Genomic DNA, 6230 nt, shown 5'->3' on the forward strand with positions numbered 1-6230 from the left:
CAGTTGTAGCCACTGTAGAGGTCTCTCTGTATGTGTTTATGTAGCATTTATAATGTAACATTTTATGTACAGTGGGAGCAAAAAACAGAAGTCTCTCTTCAAGGATTTATCCTGCATCTGTTCCGTGTTAGTCTTACAGACAATACTTTTTTTGGACATGAAACAGTAGAACAAAATCGAGCATCTTGTACAGTGAAACCAGTTATATTTACCACACCGTTCCTTGTGGCCGTCATTGGTTGAAAACAGAGAAACAGTAGATTTTTCCTAACATTTCCTCTAGAGGATGGAGCCACAGAGAAGCAGCAGTTCAAGCAAAGTATTAAAAAAATACTTCTACATCTGCATTAGACATTCTTTTCTGTTGACACCAAACAGAGTCTTGTTTCCATTTTAATTTACTGTGACACACAAAGAACATCAGAGAGACAGGCGTTTTTTTTTTTGAGTCGTGCAATAACTCTGGGGCTTTTGGTAATAATTATCCTAAGAAAAAAAAACGAAACACCCAAGATTTTGGGATTAAAACAAAGGGCATTTTCTCAGCAGTCATATAACGACAAATTAAAAACAGGATTTTCCCAGAAGTGTCACTGTGGTGCTTCTAAATCTGTCTGATGGGGACAATTATATTTTCTGTCGTAGATGGTTTTGTTTGTGTTTATATTTGAAAAATGTGTGTTGGCTGTAAATGGATCTGTTCTGGTTTTTTTTAAATAATGTTACAAAATAAACACTTCTAAGGTTACACTTTGGTTTGTGTGTCTCAACAAGTTTGGATAAATTAACCAAAAAATATCCCCATTTTGCTTACAATTTGGATCCAAATAAAGTTTTATGTTCAGTGAGTTCCACACATTCACATCTGAGAGCCGACCAACACAATAGAAACATCTCATACAATTTTATCTGATGAGAACCAAAAAATCATCGTGTTTAGTTGGCTAGTAATGTCGACTATTTTGTGGCAGAAATGATATGAACATTTGTTGTTTAACCACCTTTAATTTGATTCTGTCATTATATCATGATTTGGAATTTTTTTTCATCAGGGATACTTTGCCTGTGGGATACTTTTGGAAGAGGCCAGTTAATAAAAAAAAAAAACCATTAATAATGTTTATCAAATTAAATGATGAAAAGCGCATTAGTCATCTTTCTTTGAAATTCTTTATTTTTTGATTAACTTTATTTGTTAACTTGGTACAAGAATTGACGCTAAGCCTATATGACAGATAAATCAGAAATATTACTACATTTAATGGCTGCAACTGTAAATGCTTTTGTTATATTTGAAAGAGTTTATATTAAACATGGCTGGAACCTCTTCCATCCTGCAAACACTTTAATGTTGGAATGATTTATAAACATGAACTGCTCCAATCACAGTATGAAGAGAATAATTAGAACTCTTTTAGTGTGTGCAAGCTAAAATGCAACTTTGCAAACAACCAAGATTGAACATTTACTGGATTGTGAATCTAGTTATTTTCATTGTGGTACAGAAATAGTGAGTGGGCCACCAGTTGAGTTTCCCAGGTTTACGTTATGAAACGTATCTTTAGCCCATTCTTTGAGATAGGTGTGGCAAAGGCTGAGCTAGATGTTGCAAACATTCAGGGCTTATCCCAAACTTAGGGGGGCATGCTCCACTGGGGAAATTGTTTTCACATTTAGGGCAACTGTATGCGCTATTTTTCAAGCCAGTCGAGATAGAATAGATAGATGACTCATTTTCACTCCTGCCCCCTAAAAGAAGGCTCCTCATGAAAAACTTTATATCCATCGTCCATAAAATAGTTGGCTAGCTAGCTTGTTCACTGAGGTGACACGACTGAATAAAACACGACACACACAAGACAACAACCTATAGATGGCGATATTTCCCCAGTAAGGTAACTTATGCTCAATTGATATGCTGGTGCAGTCAGAGAGACTCAAGGGAAAGTTTAATAAATGTTCGGGGCTTGAAGAAATAGATTTAACAGTTTTATAAAACCAGTCGTTCCCAGGTCATCAAATACCGATGCATTTATCACACCCTTTGGCGTCTCATACAGATGCACAGGGTACCCTTTAACATATCTATGTGACACACTGGGCTGCCACAAAGCTTTTCTAACATGTGGTTAATGTTGTGTGTGCTATTCTGGTATGGTTTGATAAGTTAAATCTTACAAAACCTAACTTGAAATAATTTAATGTGTCTCCTGGGTGAAAGTCCTTTGTTTGTTGGACCCATCCCTTCCCCTTGTGTGGACTTTTTTGCTCTTTATACTTCTAAAAAGCTTTGTGGGACCCTTGTGTGTCTCATACAGACGCTAAAAGTTACCCTGTGCGTCTGTATGAGACAGCAAGAGGTGTGACAAAAGCTACAATAATAATAATATAATTGTCATATAAGTTAGCTACAATAGCCATTTTGCTGTTGCTATTTTCATGTTAGATGTCCCCATTCATAATCCAACCTACAAAGCACTGATTGGCTGACAGCCTATGACAGTTTGGAGATGCGGGTGGCGACTCAGAAACCAGGTTAAGCTCAATTTGTTTGAGAGACAGATGGACTGAACAACTTTACAGAGTAGATGTTTTTCATAACAACGGTTGAAAATGCAGTGAAATAAGCATCATCTTTCAGAACAAACACAGTAATTGTAGTGTATGCAGTTGTACTGTTCAGTGTCCTCTGTGAAAGCTGTGGATCTCAGTCCTCATGTCTCAAAAGCAGGGGTGGGAAAAGGAGGAGAAGAGGAGGAAAACAGACAATCACCTCAGTGTTTGTGCGGTGCTGTAATCCTCTGTGATCTGCTCTGATTCTGTCCTCCCCGGGTTCAGATCAGACACTAAACGAGTTTGGCTCGGCGGGACAGTTTTCCCCCGAACAAACCGCTGACGGACTCAAAAGAAAACATTTGGAACAAGGAAAAACTGTTCTCTCCTTTCTCTGACAGTCTGTTTTCTTCTTTTTTTTGTTTCAGTTTTTGGTCTTGTTTTATTCCCTCTCAGCCCCCCAGTCACTGCAATTTTCTTTTCTTTTTCCCTCTGCTTTTCTTCTCTTTCCCACGAGTTTGATTCCTGCCTCTAGTTTTATTCCATCTTTGTAATTCTTTAAACCTCCCCATTTCTCTCTGCCGCCTTTCTGTTTGCTGTCTTGTCTTCCTTTCTGTGCCCCATTGTCATTTCTGACCTCTATCTCCATCTTTCTACTTCTTCCTTCTACTTCCCACTTCCATTTTCCTTTCCTCTCTTCTTTCACCCATATATTTCTTACAGTCATTCTCTTTCAGCCTCTGTACTCCCTTTTCTCAATAAAGTTTGCTCACTTTTGCTTCATCTCCTCTTTCATTCAGCCCTGCTCCAATCTTTACCTCTTTTGTCTTTGTCGTCTTTTCTGATTCATCCTTTTCTACCTTCTATATCTTACCCAATCCACTCTGGTTTTCATCATCTTTTTTCTCACTTTTCATTGCCTTCTTTCATCAAATCCTCTCATCCACCTCTTCATTACTAGTTTGTTTATATCTTTCCATTCAGTTTTCCTCCTTTCATTCCCTTTTCCTCCCTTTCATTCCCCTCTCTCTTTCACACAATGCTCTTCTCTCTTTTTCTATTCAAACTTTATTCTTGTTTTCCAGCAATTACATGTGTATCTTTTTATCATTTCCCCTTTTTCCGCCTGGTCTTCCTCTCCTTTTACCTTCTGTTTTTTTTAACCGTTGTTTTTTGCTCAGTTTCACCACATTTGCCCCTTTTCACCTCAGTCCCACACTCACTCTAGCACTCCTTTTTGTCTGACTAGCAACTTTTTTTATTAACATTTCCATAAGATTCAATTATCTTTTGCTTGGAGAACAGAGAGTTTTACATATCTTAAATGGGCTGTAAAAACCAAGCTGGGGATTGTGTGTGGTGTGGAGAGTTTGTGTGTTTTCCTACACCGGGTCATGTACTGTGCTCACTGTGTGTGTTAGTGTAAGGGGTTTTAATGGTGTGTGTGTGTTGCTGAGGTAACTGACAGGAATGTGAACGAGGAGGAAACTCCTGTGGAAGTTTGGGATGTTCGGAAAGGGTGTGTGTGCCTCCGTGTGTGTGTGTGTGTAGAGAGAAAGGAAGAGGTGTATATTTTTATGGGAACACCTCACCCCGCTGCTTGTTACCCTGACTGGAAAAGATAACACAAGGCTGGATTCCCCTGCTCCCAGCTGGAAATTAACACACGTGAGCTTCCAGGGTGTGTACATGGTGTGTGTGTGTGTGAAACTTTAAAATTTCAGTGTAGTTTGCAAACAGACAAGAACTTTCACATCAGTCTCTGTTGGTTTTGTGCTCTTGTTCCCTTTTTGGTTATGATACTTCTTGTAGGTTTTCATTCTTTCAAATGAGCATTACTTTAAAGCCCCATTATGTAACTTATCTACCTTAAACTACCCTTAACTTGTAAAAGGGTGAATGGTGCCACTGTCAGTCCTACTGTGTCCCTTACGCCTGTTCTTGTTCTATAACTTTTGGCTCTGGGTTGGAACAAGTGAGTAACAGCACCACAAACCACCAACTCTGCCACTAATTTTGGTGAAACTGGATCACATTTTATGTCTCAACTCTGTGATCTAGAGAGTTTCCTGATGGACAGTAAAGTAACTGCTGCAAAATGTAGCTGCTGTTAGCATAGCCATACTGCATTGGATGCCCAGGACTGGGTGCTCAGAGCACTGGGGTAGTTGGTATTTGAAGTGGCAGCACCAGAGCGAGAGAAGTCCTGGGACCAGGGAATGCTGACGGAGAGTGACACCGGTGTCGGGCTAGAACTGGAGCAGGGCAAGCGGGCAATGTAACCACGCTCAGCAGCTTTTATGGAGATAGCTAATGGTATAGGCAAAGAGACCTAACCCCGAAATTCCACCGGGTCACGGCTTCAGGACGTCATGTCTGCAACGCTGGCTTTGTGATCCACGAGTCCTTGAATCCCCGCTACAGAGTGTTGCCTTGTGCTGTTGTGCATACTTGATGTTTGGCTGTGTTAGCAAAGGTGTTGACCTCATTCACTCATTTTTCATATCATAGGTAATGTAATGTGTCATAGGAAATGCATGTGACTATACTTAACTGGAGGCCCCAAATCACAACAAATACCAAATTCTACAGTGTTGCTTTTTTAAACAATATAGTCTACAAACTATCCAGTGTCTCGACACATCTTTTGTGATGAGAATCTATATGAGGAAAAGAGATGGAGGGTAGGATAATAAAAAATAAATAAAGAAGGAGACATTGAAGAAAAGCAGAAAGGATGAAAGAATGTAATGATGGGAAAATCAAGTCTCAGCTGGTTTTCTGGGAACCTCACAGCAGCGACAAGACTGACTGGAAGTCACTGAGCTTGGCTTTCGCTCATCTAGAAATAGTTTCAGCATGTAACAATCATAGATTTTCAAATGTTCATGCTTTACTACCTGATCTTGAAGCCATGTGTTCTTGATGAAAGTCCCTGTGTCAAGATCTAGTTTTAAAACCTTCATCGTTTAGTTTTGTGATAATATGTTGAATGTTGGTTATTGTGTTTAATCAAATGACCACATTGCAAACCTGGGACCATGCATTCTAATGCTAAAAAGCTGTACACATTGCACAGAGAGAGGGAGGAATGGGGGTTCAATAAAGACCCTTGTTCTTCTATCTGCTTATAGAATGAGTGCATGGTGGTGATTTCTTTGTTATTGTGCTCACAGTGTGAATGCATGGTGAGAGAGACTAGAGACATTTAAGATACATTTGGAGATAGACACTGAGGATCAAAAAGCTCCAGAGAGCACTACAGGGAGAGGCAGAGAGAATGGAATTTGTATGTCCATGTGTTTGAGAGAGAGCGAGAGAGACTGTTTAAGAGAGAGAGAGACAATGCAAGAGAGTTAAAGGGACAGTGAGAGAGAGAGTAAGGGATTTTCCCGTCTCTTTCTGTCTCTGTGGTGTTTTATTGGCCACATGTGGTTAGGATGTCAGATCAGTCACCACAACTACACACTGACTCACTAACCGTGTGTGAGTGTGTGTGTATGTGTGTGTCCGCAGTCGCCCGTGTGTGCGTGATTTCAGACTCTGATGTGAGATGACAGCTGGTTTACACTCACTGTAAATGTGTTTGTTTGTGAGTTTGTGCAACTTCTTTGTGTATACAGTATTGAAATGTTCTTGCACAAAAGTTCTGTTGTGTGTGTGTGTGTGTGTGTGTC

The sequence above is a fragment of the Morone saxatilis genome, unplaced genomic scaffold (assembly GCF_004916995.1).
Source record: "Morone saxatilis isolate NCDOM2014 unplaced genomic scaffold, NCSU_SB_2.0 Contig15, whole genome shotgun sequence".
Classification (NCBI taxonomy): domain Eukaryota; kingdom Metazoa; phylum Chordata; class Actinopteri; family Moronidae; genus Morone; species Morone saxatilis.